Source organism: Panulirus ornatus, chromosome 11 (assembly GCF_036320965.1).
Source record: "Panulirus ornatus isolate Po-2019 chromosome 11, ASM3632096v1, whole genome shotgun sequence".
NCBI classification, from domain to species: domain Eukaryota; kingdom Metazoa; phylum Arthropoda; class Malacostraca; order Decapoda; family Palinuridae; genus Panulirus; species Panulirus ornatus.
Genome location: NC_092234.1, coordinates 76,492,300 through 76,513,421, shown reverse-complemented (window position 1 = coordinate 76,513,421; position 21,122 = coordinate 76,492,300).

The following is a 21,122-nucleotide window of genomic DNA, read 5'->3' as shown; positions in this document are numbered from 1 at the left end:
TCCTATCCAGCCTGACTCTCGTGCGAAGCCTCTCTCTCCTCTAATACCTGAGTCTCGTCCAAAACCTTTCTCTCCTGTCTTGCCTGGCTGTCGTCCTAAGCCTCTCTCTCTCCTGTTCTAACTGACTCTCGTCCCAAGCCCCTCCCTCCTGTCTGGTTAGATTCTTGCCCCAAGTCTATCTCTCCTCTCCGACCTGACTCTCGTCCTTATCCTCTCTCTCCTCTCCTTCCTGACTCTCGTCCCAAGGCTCTCTCTCCTATAGAGACTGACTCTCGTCCTAAGCCTCTCTATCCTCTGCGGCATGACTCTCCTCGCAAGCCTCTCTCTCCTGCCCTGTCTAACTGTCGTCCTTAGCTTCTCTCTCCTGTCCTATCTAACTCTCGTCCCAAGCCCCTCTCTACTGTTTTGTCTGACTCTTGTCCAAGCCTCCCTCTCCAGTATTTCATGACTGTCTTACCAAGCCTCTCTCCTGTCCTGACTGACTCTCGTTCCAAGCCTCTCTCCACTGTCCTGCCTGACTCTCGTCTCAAGCCTCTCTCTCCTGTCCTGTCTGGATCTAGTCCCCAGCCCCTATTTCCTGTAGAGCCTGACTTTCGTCCCGAGTCTCCCTCTCCTGTGCTTCCTGAGTCTCGTCCTAAGCCTTTCTCTCTTGTCCTTCCTGACTCTCGTCCCAGGACTCTATATCCCGTCCTGCCTGACTCTCGTCCCAAGCCTCTCTTTCCTGTCCTGCCTGGCTCTCGTCCCAAGCCCCTCTCTCCTGTAGAGCCTGACTCTCGTCCCAAGCCTTTCTCTCCTGTCTTGCCTGACTCTCGTTCCAAGCCTCTCTCTCCTGCCCTACCTTGCTCTCGCCCCAAACCTCTCTCTACTGTCCTGCTGACTCTCGTCCCAAGCATCTGTCTCATCTCCTGCCTGACTCAGTTCCCAATCATCTTTGTCCTGGCCTCCATGACTCTCGTCCAAAGCCTCCCCCTTCTGCCCTAGTGAGTCTCGTCGTAAGCTCTCTCTCCTCTCCTTTCTGTTTCTCGTCCCAAGGCTCTCTCTCATGTTTTCCCTGAATCACGTCCCAACCCTCTTTCTCCTGTGTTGATTGGCACTCGTCCCAAGCCTCTTTCTCCTGCCCTGTCTGACTCTATTCCGAATTCTCTCTCCCGAGTCCTGTTTGACTCTCGCCCTAAGCCTTTCTCTTCTATACTTCCTGACTCTCTCCCCAAGGCTCTCTGTCTCCTATGCAGCCTTACTCCCGTCCGAAGCGTCTCTCTACTGTCCTGCTTGACTCTCGACACAAGACTCTCTCTTCTGTCCTGCCTGTCTCTCTCCCGACGCTTCACTTTTCTTTCCCGCCTGACTCTCACACCAAGCCTCTCTCTTCTGTCCTCTCGTCACAAACACTAGACTTCAATTTTCTCTCCCGCCTGACTTTCGTACTAAGCCTCTCTCTCCTGTCCAACCTGACTCTCGTCCTAATTTTCTCAATCCTCTCCGGCATGACTCTCGTCCCAAGCCACCCTCTCATGTCTTGCCTTACTCATGTCCCAAGCCTCTCTCTCTTGTCCTGCCTCACTCTCGTCCCAAGCATCTCTCCCTTGTCCTGTGTGACTCTACTCCCAAGCCTCTCTCTCCTATCCTGCCTGACTCTCGTTCCAAGCCTTTCTCTCCTGCCCTGCCTCACTCTCGTCGCAAGCCTCTCTCTCCTATCCTGCCTGATTGTCGTCCTAAGTCACTCTCTCCTGTACTGCTTGACTCTCGTCCCAAGTCTCTCCCTCCTGTGCTGACTGATTCTCGTCCCAAGCCTCTCTCTCCTCTCGTTCCTGACTCTTTCCCCAGACTTCACTTTTCTTTCCGGCATGAGTCTCGTACCAAGCCTTCTTCTCCTCTCAGACCTGACTCTCGTTCTAAGCCTCTCTTTCCTTTCTGGCATGACTCTCGTCCCAAGGCTCCCTCTCATGTCTTGCCTTACTCACGAAACAAACCTCTCTCTCTTATCATGCCTGACTCTCCTCAAAAGCATCTCTCCCCTGTCCTGTCTCACTCTAAGTGCAAGCCTGTATCTCCTATCGTTCCTGACTCTCGTCCCAAGCCTCTCTCTCCTGTCCTGCCTCACTCTCGACGCAAGCTTCTCTCTTTTGTCCTGCCTGACTCTCGTTCTATGCCAATCTCTCCTATCCTGCCTGACTCTCATCCAAAGCTTCTCTTTTCTGTCTTGCCTGACTCTCGTCTCAAGCCTCTCTCTCTCTCTCTCTCTCCTGGCCTGACTGACTCTCGTCCCAAGACTCTCTCTCCTGTCTTGTTTGATTTTTGCCCCAAGTCTATCTCTCCCCTCCGACCTGACTCTCATCCAAAGCTTCTCTATCCTCTCCGGCATGAATCTCGACGCAAGCCTCTCTCTCCTGACCTGTCTGACTCTCGTCCCAAGCCTCTCTCTGCAGTCCATTCAAACTCTCGTCCCAAGCCTCACTCTCCTGTCCTGCCTGAGTCTCGTCCCAAGCCTCTCTCTCCTGTTTACGCTGACTATCGTCCCAAGCCTGTCTTTGCTGTCTTTCCCAAGCCACTTTCTACCTTCTTGCCTGACTCTCATACCAAGACTCTGTCTCCTATCCAGCCTGACTCTCGTCCCAAGCCTCTCTCTCGTGTCCTGTCTAACTCTCGTACCAAGCATCTCTCTCCTGTCCTGCCTGACGCTCGTTCCAAGCCTCTCTCTCCTATCCACCCTGAATCTCGTCCCAAGCCTCTCTCTCCTGTCCTGCCTGACTCTCGTCCCAAGCCAATCTCTCCTGTCTTGCCTGACTCTCGAACCAAGCGTCTGTCTCCTATCCAGACTGACTCTCGTCCCAAGCTTCTCTTTCCTATCCAGCCTGACTCTCGCGCCAAGTCTCCCTCTCCTCTCATACCTGAGTCTCGTCCAAAACATTTTTCTCCTGTCTTGCCTGGCTGTCGTCCTAAGCCTCTCTCTCTCCTGTTCTGACTGACTCTCGTCCCAAGCCCCTCCATCCTGTCTGGTTAGATTCTTGCCCCAAGTCTATCTCTCCTCTCCGACCTGACTCTCGTCCTTAGCCTCTCTCTCCTCTCCTTCCTGACTCTCGTCCCAAGGCTCTCTCTCCTATAGAGAGTGACTCTCGTCCTAAGACTCTCTATCCTCTGCGGCATGACTCTCCTCGGAAGCCTCTCTCTCCTGCACTGTCTGATTGTCGTCCAAAGCTTCTCTCTCCTGTCCTATCTAACTCTCGTCCCAAGCCCCTCTCTACTGTTCTGCCTGACTCTCGTCCAAGCCTCCCTCTCCAGTATTTCCTGACTCTCTTACCAAGCCTCTCTCCTCTCCTGACTGACTCTCGTTCCAAGCCTCTCTCTACTGTCCTGCCTGACTCTCGTCCCAAGCCTTTCTCTCCTGTCCTGTCTGGATCTAGTCCCCAGCCCCTATTTCCGGTAGTGACTGACTTTCGTCCCGAGTCTCCTTCTCCTGAGCTTCCTGAATCTCGTCCTAAGCCTTTCTCTCTTGTCCTTCCTGACTCTCGTCCCAGGACTCTATATCCCGTCCTGCCTGACTCTCGTCCCAAGCCTCTCTTTCCTGTCCTGCCTGGCTCTCGTCCCCAGCCCCTCTCTCCTGTAGAGCCTGACTCTCATCCAAAGCCTTTCTCTCCTGTGCTTCCTGACTGTTGTCCGAAGCCTCTCTCTCCTGCCCTACCTTGCTCCCGCCCCAAACCTCTCTCTCCTGCCCTGCTGTCTCTCGTCCCAAGCATCTGTTTCATCTCCTGCCTGACTCAGGTCCCAATCATCTTTGTCCTGGCCTCCATGACTCTCGTCGAAAGCCTCCCCCTTCTGCCCTAGTGAGTCTCGTCGTAAGCTCTCTCTCCTCTCCTTTCTGTTTCTCGTCCCAAGGCTCTCTCTCATGTTTTCCCTGACTCACTTCCCAATCCTCTTTCTCCTGTGTTGATTGGCACTCGCCTCTCACTCCTGTCCCCTCTGGATCTAGTCCCCAGCCCCTATTTCCGGTAGAGCCTGACTTTCGTCCCGAGTCTCCTTCTCCTGTGCTTCCTGAGTCTCGTCCTAAGCCTTTCTTTCTTGTCCTGTCTGACTCTCGTCCCAAGCCACTCTCTCCTGACTTGCCTGACTCTCGAACCAAGTCTCTGTCTCCTGTCCAGCCTGACTCTCGTCCCAAGCCTCTCTCTCCTGTCCTCTCTAACTCTCGCCATAAGCCTCTCTCTCCTGTCGTGGATGACTCTCGTCGCAAGCCTCTCTCTCCTGTCCACCCTGACTCTCGTCCTAAGCTTCTCTCTCCTGTCCTGCACAAGTCTCGTCCCAAGCCTCTCTCTCCTGTCCTGCCTGACTCTCGTCCCAAGCCTCTCTCTCCTCTCACACCTGAGTCTCGTCCAAAAACTCTCTCTTCTGTCTTGCCTGACTGTTGTCCTAAGCCTGTCTCTCCAGTCCGGTTAGATTCTTGCCCCAAGTCTATCTCTCCTCTCCAACTAGACTCTCGTCCTAAGCGTCTCTGTCCTCTCCGGCATGACTCTTAGCATAAGCCTCTCTCTCCTACCCTGTCTGACTCTCGTCCCAATCCTCTCTCTCATGTCCTATCCAACCCTCGTCCCAATTCTCTCTCTCCTGTCCTGCCTGACTCTCGTTCCAAGCCTTTCTATCTTATCCTGCCTGACTCTCGTTCCAAGTTTCTCTCCTGTTCTGCCTGCCTCTCGTCCCCGACCCCTTTCTCCCGTAGAGCCTGAATCTCGTCCCGAGCCTCCCTCTCCTGTGCTTCCTGACTCTCGGCCCAAGCTTCTCTCTTCTGTCTTCCCTGACTCTCGAGATAAACCTCTCTCTGCCCTCCTGCCTGACTCTCGTCCCAAGCCTCTCTCTCCTATTCCTGGGTGAGTCTCGTGCCAAGCCTCTCTCTCCTCTCCTGCCTGAGTCTCGTCCCAAGCCTCTCTCACCTCTCCTGCATGATTATCGTCACAAGCCTCCCCTCTCAAGTCCTGACTGACTCTCTTCTGAGACTCTCTCTCTTATCAAGCCTGACTCTCGTCCCAAGTCTCGCTCTCCTGTCCTGCCTGAGTTTCAGCCGAAGCCTCTCTCTCCTGTCCTGCCTGAGTCTCGTCCCAAACCTCTCTCTCCTGTCATGCCTGACTCTCGTCACAAGCCTCTCTCTCCTGTCGTGACTGAGTCTCGTCCCAAGCCTCTCTCTCATGTCCTGCTGACCTCGTCAAGCCTCTTATCCTGTCCGTCCTGAGTCTCGTCCCAAGCTCTCTCCTCTCCTTTCTGTTTCTCGTCCCAAGGCTCTCTCTCATGTTTTCCCTGACTCACTTCCCAATCCTCTTTCTCCTGTGTTGATTGGCACTCGTCCCAAGCCTCATTCTCCTGCATTGTCTGACTCTATTCCGAATCCTCTCTCCCCAGTCCTGTTTCACTCTCGCCCTAAGCCTTTCTCTTCTATACTACCTGACTCTCGCCCCAAGCCTCTCTCTCCTGTCCAGATTGAATCTCGTCCCAAGCCTCTCTCTTCTGTCCTGCCTGACTCACGTCTCAAGCCTCTCTCTCCTGTCCTGCCTGACTCTCGTCCCAAGCATCTCTCCCCTGTCCTGTCTGACTCTAGTCCCAAGCCTCTCTCCTATCCTGCCTGACTTTCGTTGCAGGCCTCTGTCTCCTGTCGTGGCTCACTCTCGTCGCAAACCTCTGTCTCCTATGCAGCCTGACTCCCGTCCAAAGCGTCTCTCTACTGTCCTTCCTGACTCTCGACACAAGACTCTCTCTCCTGTCCTGCCTGTCTCTCTCCCGACGCTTCACTTTTCTTTCCCGCCTGACTCTCACACCAAGCCTCTCTCTCCTGTCCTCTCGTCACAAACCCTAGACTTCACCTCTCTCTCCCGCCTGACTCTCGTACTAAGCCTCTCTCTCCTGTCCAAACTGACTCTCGTCCTAATTTTCTCAATCCTCTCCGGCATGACTCTCGTCACAAGCCTCCCTCTCATGTCTTGCCTTACTCATGTCCCAAGCCTCTCTCTCCTGTCCTGCCTGACTCTCGTCTCAAGCATTTCTCCATCGTCCTGTGTGACTCTACTCCCAAGCCTCTCTCTCCTATCCTGCCTGACTCTCGTCCCAAGCGTTTCCCTCCTGTCCTGCCTCACTCTCGTAGCAAGCCTCTCTCTCCTATCCTGCCTGATTGTCGTCCTAAGCCACTCTCTCCGGTCCTGCCTGACTCTCGTCTCAAGTCTCTCCCTCCTGTCCTGCCTCACTCTCGTAGCAAGCCTCTCTCTCCTATCCTGAGTGATTATCGTCCTACGCCACTCCCTCCTGTCCTGCGTGACTCTCGTCCCAAGTTTCTCTCTCCTGTCCTGCCTGGAACTCGTCCCAAGCCTCTTTCTCCTGCCCTGTCTGACTCTATTCCGAATCCTCTCTCCCCAGTCCTGTTTGACTCTCGCCCTAAGCCTTTCTCTTCTATACTACCTGACTTTCTTCCCAGTACTCCCTCTCATGTCTTGCCTTACTCACGTCCTAAACCTCTCTCTCTTATCATGCCTGACTCTCCTCAAAAGCATCTCTCCCCTGTCCTGTCTCACTCTAAGCGCAAGCCTATATCTCCTATCGTGCCTGACTCTCGTCCCAAGCCTCTCTCTCCTGCCCTGCCTCACTCTCGACGCAAGCTTCTCTCTTTTGTCCTGCCTGACTCTCGTTCTATGCCAATCAATCCTGTCCTGCCTGACTCTCGTCCAAAGCGTCTCTTTTCTGTCTTGCCTGACTCTCGTCACAAGCCTCTCTCTCTCTCTCTCCTGGCCTTACTGACTCTCGTCCCAAGCCTCTCTCTCCTGTCTGGTTTGATTCTTGCCCCAAGTCTATCTCTCCCCTATGACCTGACTCTCGTCCTAAGCTTCTCTATCGTCTCCGGCATGAATCTCGACCCAAGCCTCTCTCTCCTGACCTGTCTGACTCTCGTCCCAAGCCTCTCTCTGCAGTCCTGTCAAACTCTCGTCCCAAGCCTCTCTCTCCTGTCCTGCCTGACTCTTGTCCCAAGCCTCTCTCTCCTGTCCTGCCTGACTCTCGTCCCAAGCCTCTCTCTCCTATTTACGCTGACTATCGTCCCAAGCCTGTCTTTCCTGTCCTGACTGACTCTCGTCCCAAGTCACTTTCTACCTTCTTGCCTGACTCTCATACCAAGACTCTGTCTCCTATCCAGCCTGACTCTCGTCCCAAGCCCTCTCTCTCGTGTCCTGTCTAACTCTCGTACCAAGCATCTCTCACCTGTTCTGCCTGACGCTCGTTCCAAGCCTCTCTCTCCTATCCACCCTGACTCTCGTCCCAAGCCTCTCTTTCCTGTCCTGCCTGACTCTCGTCCCAAGCCAATCTCTCCTGTCTTGCCTGACTCTCGAACCAAGCGTTTGTCTCCAATCCAGACTGACTCTCGTCCCAAGCTTCTCTCTCCCGTTCTGCCCGAGTCTCGTCCTAAGTCTCTCCCCTGTCCTGCCTGACTCTCGTCCAAAGCTTCTCTTTCCTATCCAGCCTCACTCTCGTTCAAGCCTCTCTCTCCTCTCATACCTGAGTCTCGGCCAAAACCTTTTTTCTCCTGTCTTGCCTGGCTGTCGTCCTAAGCCTTTCTCTCTCCTGTTCTGACTGACTCTCGTCCCAAGCCCCTCCCTCCTGTCTGGTTAGATTCTTGCCCCAAGTCTATCTCTCCTCTCCGACCTGACTCTCGTCCTTAGCCTCTCTCTCCTCTCCTTCCTGACTTTCGTCCCAAGGCTCTCTCTCCTATAGAGAGTGACTCTCGTCGTAAGCCTCTCTATCCTCTGCGGCGTGACTCTCCTGGCAAGCCTCTCTCTCCTGCACTGTCTGACTGTCGTCCCAAGCTTCTCTCTCCTGTCCTATCTAACTCTCGTCCCAAACCCCTCTCTACTGTTCTGCCTGACACTCGTCCAAGCCTCCCTCTCCAGTATTTCCTGACTCTATTACCAAGCCTCTCTCCTGTCCTGACTGACTCTCGTTCCAAGCCTCTCTCTACTGTCCTGCCTGACTCTCGTCCTAAGCCTCACTATCCTGTCCTGTCTGGATCTAGTCCCCAGCCCCTATTTCCGGTAGAGCCTGACTTTCGTCCCGAGTCTCCTTCTCCTGTGCTTCCTGAGTCTCGTCCTAAGCCTTTTTCTCTTGTCCTTCATGACTCTCGTCCCAGGACTCTATATCCCGTCCTGCCTGACTCTCGTCCCAAGCCTCTCTTTCCTGTCCTGCCTAGCTCTCGTCCCCAGCCACTCTGTCCTGTAGAGCCTGACTCTCATCCCAAGCCTTTCTCTCCTGTCTTGCCTGACTCTCGTCCGAAGCATCTCTCTCCTGCCCTACCTTGCTCTCGCCCTAAACCTCTCTCTCCTGTCCTGCTGACTCTCCTCCCAAGCATCTGTCTCATCTCCTGCCTGACTCAGTTCCCAATCATCTTTGTCCTGGTCTCCATGACTCTCGTCCAAAGCCTCCCCCTTCTGCCCTAGTGAGTCTCGTCGTAAGCTCTCTCTCCTCTCCTTTCTGTTTCTCGTCCCAAGGCTCTCTCTCATGTTTTCCCTGACTCACGTCCCAATCCTCTTTCTCCTGTGTTGACTGGCACTCGTCCCAAGCCTCTTTCTCCTGCCCTGTCTGACTCTATTCCGAATCCTCTCTCCCCAGTCCTGTTTGACTCTCGCCCTAAGCCTCTCTCTCCTGTCCAGATTGAATCTCGTCCCAAGCCTCTCACTCCTGTCCCCTCTGGATCTAGTCCCCAGCCCCTATTTCCGGTAGAGCCTGACTTTCGTCCCGAGTCTCCTTCTCCTGTGCTTCCTGAGTCTCGTCCTAAGCCTTTCTTTCTTGTCCTGTCTGACTCTCGTCCCAAGCCACTCTCTCCTGACTTGCCTGACTCTCGAACCAAGTCTCTGTCTCCTGTCCAGCCTGACTCTCGTCCCAAGCCTCTCTCTCCTGTCCTCTCTAACTCTCGCCATAAGCCTCTCTCTCCTGTCGTGGATGACTCTCGTCGCAAGCCTCTCTCTCCTGTCCACCCTGACTCTCGTCCTAAGCTTCTCTCTCCTGTCCTGCACAAGTCTCGTCCCAAGCCTCTCTCTCCTGTCCTGCCTGACTCTCGTCCCAAGCCTCTCTCTCCTCTCACACCTGAGTCTCGTCCAAAAACTCTCTCTTCTGTCTTGCCTGACTGTTGTCCTAAGCCTGTCTCTCCAGTCCGGTTAGATTCTTGCCCCAAGTCTATCTCTCCTCTCCAACTAGACTCTCGTCCTAAGCGTCTCTGTCCTCTCCGGCATGACTCTTAGCATAAGCCTCTCTCTCCTACCCTGTCTGACTCTCGTCCCAATCCTCTCTCTCATGTCCTATCCAACCCTCGTCCCAATTCTCTCTCTCCTGTCCTGCCTGACTCTCGTTCCAAGCCTTTCTATCTTATCCTGCCTGACTCTCGTTCCAAGTTTCTCTCCTGTTCTGCCTGCCTCTCGTCCCCGACCCCTTTCTCCCGTAGAGCCTGAATCTCGTCCCGAGCCTCCCTCTCCTGTGCTTCCTGACTCTCGGCCCAAGCTTCTCTCTTCTGTCTTCCCTGACTCTCGAGATAAACCTCTCTCTGCCCTCCTGCCTGACTCTCGTCCCAAGCCTCTCTCTCCTATCCTGGGTGAGTCTCGTGCCAAGCCTCTCTCTCCTCTCCTGCCTGAGTCTCGTCCCAAGCCTCTCTCTCCTCTCCTGCATGATTATCGTCACAAGCCTCCCTCTCAAGTCCTGACTGACTCTCTTCTGAAGACTCTCTCTCTTATCAAGCCTGACTCTCGTCCCAAGTCTCGCTCTCCTGTCCTGCCTGAGTTTCAGCCGAAGCCTCTCTCTCCTGTCCTGCCTGAGTCTCGTCCCAAACCTCTCTCTCCTGTCATGCCTGACTCTCGTCACAAGCCTCTCTCTCCTGTCGTTCCTGAGTCTCGTCCTAAGCCTCTCTCCCGTGTCCCGTGTGACTCTACTCCCAAGCCTCTCTCTCCTATCCTGCCTGACTCTCGTCCCAAGCCTTTCTCTCCTATACTGCCTCATTCTCGCCGCAAGCCTCTCTCTCGTGCCCTGCACTATTCCTGTCCTAAGCCACTCTCTCATGTCCAGCCTGACTCTCGTCCCAAGCTTCTCCCTCCTGTCCTGCCTGATTCTCGTCTCAATCCTCTCTCTCTTGTCCTTCCTGACTGTTTACCCAGACTTCACTTTTATTTCCGGCCTGACTCTCGTCACAAGTATCTCTCTCTACTGTCCTGCCTGACTCTTTTCACAAACCCCAGATTTCACTTTTCTTTCCCGCCTGGCTCTCGTACCAAGCCTCTTTCTCCAGTCACACCTGGCTCTTGTCCTAAGCCTCTCTTTCCTCTCTGGAAACTCTCCTCCCAAGCCTCCCTCTCATATCTTGCCATACTCACGTCCCAAGCCTCTCTCTCTTATCATGCCTGACTCTCGTCAAAAGCATCTCTCCCCTGTCCTTTTTGACTCTAGGCGCAAGCCTGTGTCTCGTATCCTGCCTGACTCTTGTCCCAAGCCTCTCTCTCCTGTCCTGCCTCACTCTCGACGGAAGCCTCTCTCTCCTGTCCTGCCTGACTCTCGTCCTAAGCCACTCTCTCCTGTCCTGTCTGACTCTCGTCCAAAGCCTCTCTTCCAGGTCTTGCGTGACTCTAGTCCGAAGCCTCTCTCTCTCTCCTGTCCTTAGTGACTCTCGTCCCAAGCCTCTCTCTCCTGTCTGGTTAGATTCTTGACCCAAGTCTATCTCTCCCCTTCGACCTGACTTTCGTCCTAGAATTCTCTATCCTCTCCGGCATGACTCTCGTCGCAAACCTCTCTCTCCTGACCTGTCTGACTCTCGTACCAAGCTTCTCTCTCCAGTCCTATCTAACTATCGTCCTAAGCCTCTCTCTCCTGTCCTGCCTGACTCTCGTCCCAAGCCTCTCTCTCCTGTCCATCCTGACTCTCGTCCCAAGCCTTTCTCTCCTGTCTTGCCTGACTCTCGTCTCAAGCCTTTCTCTCCTGCCCTACCTTGCTCTCGCTCCAAACCTCTCTCTCCTGTCCTGCTGAATCTCGTCCCAAGCCTCGCTCTCATCTCCTGCCTGACTCAGGCCCCAATCATCTTTGTCCTGGTCTCCATGACTCTCGTCCAAAGCCTCCCCCTTCAGCCCTAGTGACTCTCGTTGTAAGATCTCTCTCCTCTCCTTTCTGTTTATCGTCCCAAGGCTCTCTCTCATGTTTTCCCTGACTCACGTCCCAATCCTCTTTCTCATTGGTTGACTGGCACTCGTCCCAAGCCTCTTTCTCCTGCCCTGCCTGACTCTATTCTGAATCCTCTCTCCCCAGTACTGTTTGACTCTCGCCCTAAGCCTTTCTCTTCTACACTACCTGACTCTCGCCCCAAGCCTCTCTCTCCTGTCCAGATTGAATCTCGTCCCGAGTCTCTCTCTCCTGTGCTTCTTGAGTCTCGTCCTAAGCCTTTCTCTCTTGTCCTGCCTGACTCTCCTCCGAAGCCTCTCTCGACCTTCCGGCCTAACTCTCGTCCCAAACCTCTATCTCCTGTCCCTTCTAACTCTCGTCCCAAGCCTCTGTCTTCTGTCCTGTCTGACTTTCTCCACACACCTCACTTTTTCTTCCCGCCTGACTCTCGTACCAAGCCTTTCTCTCCTTTCCTGGCTGAGTCTCGTCACAAACACCAAACTTCAATTTTCTTTTCCGCCTGATTCTCTTACCAAGTCTCTCTCTTCTGTCCGACCTAACTCTCGTCCTAAGCCTCCTTATCCTCTCCGTCATGACTCTCGTCCCAAGACTCCGTCTCATGTCTTGCCTTACTCACGTCCCATGCCTCTCTCTCCTGTCCGTACTGACTCTCATCCCAAGCATCTCTCCCCTATCCTGTCTGACTCTAGTCCCAAGCCTCTGTCTCATCTCCTGCCTGACTCAGGTCCCAATCATCTTTGTCCTGGCCTCCATGAGTCTCGTCCAAAGCCTCCCCCTTCTGCCCTAGTGACTCTCGTCGTAAGCTCTCTCTCCTCTCCTTTCTGTTTCTCGTCCCAAGGCTCTCTCTCATGTTTTCCCTGACTCACGTCCCAATCCTCTTTCTCCTGTGTTGACTGGCACTCGTCCCAAGCCTCTTTATCCTGCCCTGCCTGACTCTATTCTGAATCCTCTCTCCCCAGTACTGTTTGACTCTCGCCCTAAGCCTTTCTCTTCTATACTACCTGACTCTCGCCCCAAGCCTCTCTCTCCTGTCCAGACTGAATCTCGTCCCGAGTCTCCCTCTCCTGTGCTTCCTGAGTCTCGTCCTAAGCCTTTTTCTCTTGTCCTGCCTAACACTCGTCCCAGGACTCTATATCCTGTCCTGCCTGACTCTCGTCCCAAGCCTGTTTGTCCTGTCCTGCCTGACTCTCGTCCCCAGCCCCTCTCTCCTGCAGAGCCTGACTCTCGTCCCCAGCCTCCCTCTCCTGTGCCTCCTGACTCTTGTCCCAATCCTCTCTCTACTGTCCTGCTTGACTCTCGTCCCAAGACTCCCTCTAGTGCCCTGCCTGACTTTCCTCCCGAGCCTTTCTCTCCTGTCCTACTTCCATCTCTTCCCAAGCCTCCCTCTCCTGCCCTAACCGACTCTCCTCCCAAGCCCCTCTCTCCTGTCCTGTCTGACTTTCGTCTAAAACTTCTCTCTCCTGTCCTGCCGACTCTTGTCCTAAGCCTCTCTCTCTTCTCCTGCCTGACTCAGGTCCCAAGCCTCTTTTTCCTGGCCTGTATGATTCTTGTCAAATGCTTCCCCCCTTCTGCCATAATGACTCTCGTCCTTAGCCTCTCTCTCCTCTCCTTCCTGAGTCTCGTCCCAAGGCTCTCTCTCCTATAGAGCCTGACTCGACCCGAGACTCATTCTTCTCTGCTTCCTAACTCTCGTCCCAAGCCTCTATCTCCTGTCCAGCCTGACTCTTCTCCGAAGCCTCTCTCGACCTTCCGGCCTAACTCTCGTCCCAAACCTCTATCTCCTGTCCCTTCTAACTCTCGTCCCAAGCCTCTGTCTTCTGTCCTGTCTGACTTTCTCCACACACCTCACTTTTTCTTCCCGCCTGACTCTCGTACCAAGCCTTTCTCTCCTGTCCTGGCTGAGTCTCGTCACAAACACCAAACTTCAATTTTCTTTTCCGCCTGATTCTCTTACCAAGTCTCTCTCTTCTGTCCGACCTAACTCTCGTCCTAAGCCTCCTTATCCTCTCCGTCATGACTCTCGTCCCAAGACTCCGTCTCATGTCTTGCCTTACTCACGTCCCATGCCTCTCTCTCCTGTCCGTACTGACTCTCATCCCAAGCATCTCTCCCCTGTCCTGTCTGACTCTAGTCCCAAGCCTCTGTCTCATCTCCTGCCTGACTCAGGTCCCAATCATCTTTGTCCTGGCCTCCATGAGTCTCGTCCAAAGCCTCCCCCTTCTGCCCTAGTGACTCTCGTCGTAAGCTCTCTCTCCTCTCCTTTCTGTTTCTCGTCCCAAGGCTCTCTCTCATGTTTTCCCTGACTCACGTCCCAATCCTCTTTCTCTTGTGTTGACTGGCACTCGTCCCAAGCCTCTTTATCCTGCCCTGCCTGACTCTATTCTGAATCCTCTCTCCCCAGTACGGTTTGACTCTCGCCCTAAGCCTTTCTCTTCTATACTACCTGACTCTCGCCCCAAGCCTCTCTCTCCTGTCCAGATTGAATCTCGTCCCGAGTCTCCCTCTCCTGTGCTTCCTGAGTCTCGTCCTAAGCCTTTCTCTCTTGTCCTGCCTGACTCTCGTCCCAGGACTCTATACCCTGTCCTGCCTGACTCTCGTCCCAAGCCTGTTTGTCCTGTCCTGCCTGACTCTCGTCCCCAGCCCCTCTCTACTGCAGAGCCTGACTCTCGTCCCCAGCCTCCCTCTCCTGTGCTTCCTGACTCTTGTCCCAGTCCTCTCTCTACTGTCCTGCTTGACTCTCGTCCCAAGACTCCCTCTCCTGCCCTGCCTGACTTTCCTCCCGAGCCTCTCTCTCCTGTCCTGCTTCCATCTCTTCCCAAGCCTCCCTCTCCTGCCCTAACCGACTCTCCTCCCAAGCCCCTCTCTCCTGTCCTGTCTGACTTTCTTCTGAAACTTCTCTCTCCTGTCCTGCCGACTCTTGTAAAAAGCCTCTCTCTCTTCTCCTGCCTGACTCAGGTCCCAAGCCTCTTTTTCCTGGCCTGTATGACTCTCGTCAAATGCTTCCCCCTTCTGCCATAATGACTCTCGTCCTTAGCCTCTCTCTCCTCTCCTTCCTGAGTCTCGTCCCAAGGCTCTCTCTCCTATAGAAACTGACTCGACCCGAGACTCATTCTTCTCTGCTTCCTAACTCTCGTCCCAAGCCTCTATCTCCTGTCCAGCCTGACTCTTCTCCGAAGCCTCTCTCGACCTTCCGGCCTAACTCTCGTCCCAAGCCTCTCTCTCCTGTCCCGTCTAGCTCTCGTCCCAAGCCTCTGTCTTCTGTACTGTCTGACGTTCTCCAAACACCTCATTTTTCTTCCCGCCTGACTCTCGTACCAAGCCTCTCTCTCCTGTCCTGGCTGAGTCTCGTCACAAACATCAAACTTCAATTTTCTTTTCCTCCTGACTCTCGTACCAAGTCTCTCTCTCCTGTCCGACCTAACTCTCGTCCTAAGCCTCCCTATACTCTCCGTCATGACTCTCGTCCCAAGACTCCGTCTCATGTCTTGCCTTACTCACGTCCCATGCCTCTCTCTCCTGTCCGTACTGACTCTCATCCCAAGCATCTCTCCCCTATCCTGTATGACCCTAGTCCCAAGCCTGTCTCTCCTATCCTGCATGACTCTCGTCCCAAGCCTCTCTCTCTTGTCCAGCCTGATTCTTGTCGACAGCCTCTCTCTCCTGTCCTGCCTGACTCTCGTCCCAAGTCTTTCTCTCCTGTCCTGCCTCACTCTCGTCCCAAGCCTCATTCGCCTCTCTTGGCTGACTCTCGTCCCAAGCCTCTCTCTCCTCTCCTGCCTGACTCTCGTCCCAAGCCACTCTCTCCTGACTTGCCTGACTCTCGAACCAAGCCTCTGTCTCCTGTCCAGCCTGACTCTCGTCCCAAGCCTCTCTCTCCTGTCCTGTCTAACTCTCTCCATAACCCTCTCTCTCCTGTCGTGAATGACTCTCGTCGCAAGCCTCTCTCTCCTGTCCACCCTGACTCTCGTCCTAAGCCAATCTCTCCTGTCCTGCACAAGTCTCGTCCCAAGCCTCTCTCTCCTGTCCTGCCCGACTCTTGTCCCAAGCTTCTCTCTCCGATCCAGGCTGACTCTCGTGCCAAGGCTCTCTCTCCTCTCACACCTGAGTCTCGTCCAAAAATTCTCTCTCCTGTCTTGCCTGACTGTTGTCCTAAGTCTCTCTCTCCAGTCCGGTTAGATTCTTGCCCAAAGTCTATCTCTCCTCTCCAACTAGACTCTCGTCCTAAGCCTATGTCCTCTCCGGCATGACTCTCGTCAAAAGCCTCTCTCTCCTACCCTGTCTGACTCTCGTCCTAATCCTCTCTCTCATGTCCTATCCAACCCTCGTCCCAATTCCCTCTCTCCTGTAATGCCTGACTCTCGTCCCAAGCCTTTCTATCTTATCCTGCCTGACTCTCGTTCCAAGTTTCTCTCTCCTGTTCTGCCTGCCTCTCGTCCCCAGCCCCTTTCTCCCTTAGAGCCTGAATCTCGTCCCGAGCCTCCCTCTCCTGTGTTTCCTGACTCTCGGCCCAAGCTTCTCTCTCCTGTCTTCCCTGACTCTCGAGTTAAACCTCTCTCTCCCCTCCTGCCTGACTCTCGTCCCAAGCCTCTCTCTCCTATCCTGGGTGAGTCTCGTGCAAAGCCTCTCTCTCCTCTCCTGCCTGAGTCTCGTCCCAAGCCTCTCTCTCCTCTCCTGCATGATTATCGTCACAAGCCTCCCTCTCAAATCCTGACTGATTATCTTCTCAAGACTCTCTACCTTATCAAGCCTGACTCTCGTCCCAAGCCTCTCTCTCCTGTCCTGCCTGAGTTTCGGCCGAAGCCTCTCTCTCCTGTCCTGCCTGACTCTCGTTTCAAACCTCTCTCTCCTGTCGTGCCTGAGTCTCGTCCGAAGCCTCTCTCTCCTGCCCTGCCTGACTCTCGTCCCAAGCCTCTTTATCATGTCCACCCTGACTCTCGTCCCAAGACTCTCTCTCCTGTCCTGCCTGACTCTCGTCCCAAGCCTCTCTCTCCTGTCTTGCCTGACTCTCGATTCAAGCGTCTTTCTCCTATCCATTCTGACTCTCGTCCCAAGCTTCTCTCTCCTGTCCTGCCCGAGTCTCATCCTTATCCTCTCTCTACTGTCTTGCCTGTCTCTGGTCCCAGGATTCTCTATCCTATCCTGCCTGACTCTCGTCCCAAGACTCTCTCTCCTGTCCAGCATGATTCTCGTCCCAAGCTTCTCTCTCCTGTCCTACCTGACTCTCTTCCCAAGCCTCTCTTTCCTGTCCTGCCTCATTCTCGTCGCAATCCTCTCTCTTCTGTCCTGCCTGACTCTCGTCCTAAGCCAATCTCTCGTCTTGCCTGACTCTCGTCTCAAGCCTCTCTCGCCTATCCTGCCTGACTCTCGTCCCAAGCATCTCTCCCGTGTCCTGTGTGACTCTACTCCCAAGCCTCTCTCTCCTATCCTGCCTGACTCTCGTCCCAAGCCTTTCTCTCCTGTCCTGCCTCACTCTCGTCGCAAGCCTCTCTCTCCTTCCCTGCATGATTCTCGTCCTAAGTAACTCTCTCTTGTCCTGCCTGACTCTCGTCCCAAGCCTCTCCCTCCAGTCCTGCCTGATTCTCGTCCCAAGCCTCTCTCTCTTGTCCTTCCTGACTGTTTCCCGTGACTTCACTTTTCTCTCCGGGATGACTCTCGTCCCAAGCGTCTCTCTCTCTCCTGTCCTGACTGACTCTTTTCAAAAACCCCAGACTTCACTTTTCTTTCCCGCCTGACTCTCGTACTAAGACTCTTTCTCCTGTCGCACCTGACTCATGTCCTAAGCCTCTCTTTCCTCTCTGGAAACTCTCCTCCTAAGCCTCCCTCTCATGTCTTGCCTTACTCACGTCCCAATCCTTTCTCTTTTATCATGCCTGACTCGTCAAAAGCATCTATCCCTGTCCTTTCTGACTCTAGGCGCAAGTCTGTCTCTCGCATCCTGCCTGACTCTCGTCCCAAGCCTCTCTCTCCTTTCCTGCCTCACTCTCGACGGAAGCCTCTCTCTCCTGTCCTGCCTGACTCTCATCCTAAGCCACTCTCTCCTGTCCTGCCTTACTTTCGTCCATAGCCTCTCTTTCCGGACTTGCTTGACTCTCGTCCCAAGCCTCTCTCTCTCTCTCCTGTCCTGCTGACTCTCGTCCCAAGCCTCTGTCTCATCTCTTGCCTGACTCAGGTCACAAGCTTCTTTGTCCTGGCATCCATAACTCTCGTCCAAAGCCTCACCCTTCTGCCCTAGTGCCTCTCGTAGTAAGCTCTCTCTCCTCTCCTTTCTGTTTCTCGTCCCAAGGCTCTCTCTCATGTCTTCCCTGACTTACGTCCCAATACTCTTTTTCCTGTGTTGCCTTGCACTCTTCCTAAGCCTCATTCTCCAGCCCTGCCTGACTCTATTCCGAAACCTCTCTCCCTAGTCCTGTATGACTCTCGTCCTAAGCCTTTCTCTTCCATACTACCTGACTCTCGCCCCCAAGCCTCTCTCTCCTATCCAGACTGACTCTCGTCCGAAGCCTCTCTCTCCTGTCCTGGCTGACTCACATCTCAAGCCTCTCTCTCCTGTCCTGCCTGACTCTCGTCCCAAGCATATCTCCCCTGTCCTGTCTGACTCTAGTCTCAATCCTCTCTCCTATCCTGCCTGACTCTCGTTGCAAGCTTCTGTCTCCTGTCATGCCTCACTCTCGTCGCAAACCTATGTCTCCTATCCAGCCTGACTCCCGTCCGAAGCGTCTCTCTACTTTCCTGCCTGACTCTCGACCCAAGACTCTCTCTTCTGTCCTGCCTGTCTCTCTTCCTACGCTTCACTTTTCTTTCCCGCCTGACTCTCACACCAAGAGTCTCTCTCCTGTCCTGCCCAACTCTCGTCACAAACCCCAGACTTCACTTTTCTCTCCCGCCTGACTCTCGTACTAAGCCTCTCTCTCCTGTCCAACATGACTCTCGTCCTAATTTTCTCAATCCTCTCCGGCATGACTCTCGTCCCAAGCCTCCCTCTCATGTCTTGCCTTACTCATTTTCTAAGCCTCTCTCTCCTGTCCTGCCTAAGTCTCGTCCCAAGCATCTCTCCCGTGACCTGTGTGACTCTACTCCCAAGCCTCTCTCTCCTATCCTGCCTGACTCTCGTCCAAATCCTTTCTCGCCTGTCCTGCCTCACTCTCGTCGCAAGCCTCTCTCTCTCCTGTCCTGCCTGATTTTCGTCCTAAGCCACTCTCTCCTGTCCTGCGTGACTCTCGTTCCAAGCCTCTCCCTCCTGTCCTGCCTGATTCCTAGACCAAGCCTCTCTCTCCTCTCGTTCCTAACTCTTTCATCAGACTTCACTTTTCTTTCCGGCCTGACTCTCACACCAAACCTCTCTCTCCTGTCCTGCCTGACTCTCGTCACAAACCCCAGACTTCACTTTTCTCTCCCGCCTGACTCTCGTAATAAGCCTCTCTCTCCTGTCCAACCTGATTCTCGTCCTAATTTTCTCAATCCTCTCACACATGGCTCTCGTCCCAAGCCTCCCTCTCATGTCTTGCCTTACTCATGTTCTAAGCCTCTCTCTCCTGTCCTGCCTAAGTCTCGTCCGAAGCATCTCTCCCGTGACCTGTGTGACTCTACTCCCAAGCCTCTCTCTCCTATCCTGAATGACTCTCGTCCCAATCCTTTCTCTCCTGTCCTGCCTCACTCTCGTCGCAAGCCTCTCTCTCCTGTCCTGCCTGATTCTCGTCCTAAGCCACTCTCTCCTGTCCTGCGTGACTCTCGTCCCAAGCCTCTCCCTCCTGTCCTGCCTGATTCCTATACCAAACCTCTCTCTCCTCTCGTTCCTAACTCTTTCCCAGGCTTCACTTTTCTTTCCGGCCTGACTCTCGTCCCAAGCCTCTCTCTCCTGTCCTGCCTGACTCTTTTCACAAACCCCAGACTTCACTTTTCTTTCCGGTATGAGTCTCGTACCAAGCCTCTTTCTCCTGTCAGACCTGACTCTCGTTCTAAGGCTCTCTTTCCTTGCTGTCATGACTCTCGTCCCAAACCTCCCTCTCATGTCTTGACTTACTCACGTCCCAAGCCTCTCTCTCTTATCATGCCTGACTCTCCTCAAAAGCATCTCTCCCCTGTCCTGTCTCACGCTAAACGCAAGCCTGTATATCCTATCGTGCCTGACTCTAGTCCCAAGCCTCTCTCTCCTGTCCTGCCTCACTCTCGACACAAGCTTCTCTCTTTTGTCCTGCTTGACTCTCGTCCTATTCCACTCTCTCCTGTCCCGCCTGACTCTCTTCCAGAGACTCTCTTTCCTGTCTTGCCTGACTCTCATCCTGAGCTTCTCTCTCTCTCTCCTGGCCTGACTGACACTCGTCCCAAGCCTCTCTCTCCTCTCTGTTTGATTCTTGCCCCAAGTCTATCTCTCCCCTACGACCTGACTCTCGTCCTAAGCTTCTCTATCCTCTCCGGCATGAATCTCGACGCAAGCCTCTCTATCCTGACCTGTCTGACTCTCGTCCCAAGCCTCTATCTTCAGTCCTGACTAACTATCGTCCCAAGCCTCTCTTTCCTGTCCTGCCTGACTCTCATCCTAAGACTTTCTCTCCTGTTTACGCTGACTATCTTCCCAAGCCTGTCGCTCCCATCCTGAATGACTCTCGTCCCAAGCCACTTTCTACCGTCTTGCCTGACTCTCGAACCAAGCCTCTGTCTCCTATCCAGCCTGACTCTCGTCCCAAGCCTCTCTCCCGTGTCCTGTCTAACTCTCGTCCCAAGCCTCTCTCTCCTGTCCTACCTGACTCTCGTTCCAAGCCTCTCTCTCCTATCCACCCTGACTCTCGTTCCAAGCCTCTCTCTCCTGTCCTGCTTGACTCTCGTCCCAAGACAATCTCTCCTGTCTTGCCTGACTGTCGAAGAAAGCGTCTGTCTCCTATCCAGCCCTACTCTCGTCCCAAGCTTCTCTCTCCCGTTCTGCCCGAGTCTCGTCCCAAGTCTCTCACCTGTCCTGCCTGACTCTCGTGCCAAGCCTCTCTCTCCTCTCATACCTGAGTCTCGTCCAAAACCTTTCTCTCCTGTCTTGCATGGCTGTCATTCTAAGCGTCTCTCTCTCCTGTTCTGACAGACTCTCGTCCCAAGCCCCTCCCTCCTGTCTGGTTAGATTCTTGCCCCAAGTCTATCTCTCTTCTCCGACATGACGCTCGTCCTAAACCTCTCTATCCTCTGCGGCATGACTCTCCTCGCAAGCCTCTCTCTCCTGCCCCGTCTGACTGTCGTCGCAAGCTTCTCTCTCCTGTCCTATGTAACTCTCGTCCAAGCCCCTCTCTACTGTTCTGCCTGACTCTCGTCCAAGCCTCCCTCTCCAGTATTTCCTGACTCTCTTACCAACCTCTCTCCCGTCCTGACTGACTCTCGTTCCAAGACTCTCTCTCCTGTCCTGCCTGACTCTCGTCACAAGCCTCTCTCTCCTGTCCTGTCTGGATCTAGTCCCCAGCCCCTATTTCCTGTAGAGCCTGACTTTCGTCTCGAGTCTCCCTCTCCTGTGCTTCCTTAGTCTCGTCCTAAGACTTTCTCTCTTGTCCTGCCTGACTCTCGTCCCAGGACTCTATATCCTGTCCTTCCTGGCTCTCGTCCCCAGCCCCTCTCTCCTGTAGAGCCTGACTCTCGTCCCCAGCCCCCCTCTCCTGTGCTTCCTGACTCTTGTCCGAAGCCTCTCTCTCCTGTCCTGCCTGACTCTCGTCCCAAGATTCCCTCTCCTGCCCTGCCTGACTTTCCTCCCGAGCCTCTCTCTCCTGTCCTGCCTCATTCTCTTCCCAAGCCTCCCTCTCCTGACCTAACCGACTCTCCTCCCAAGTCCCTCTCTCCTGTTCTGTCTTACTCTCGTCCGAAACTTCTCTCTCCTGTCCTGCTGACTCTTGTCCTAAGCCTCTCTCTCTTCTCCTGCCTGACTTAGGTCCCAAGCCTCTTTTTCCTGGCCTGTATGACTCTCGTAAAATTCCTCCCCCTTCTGCCAT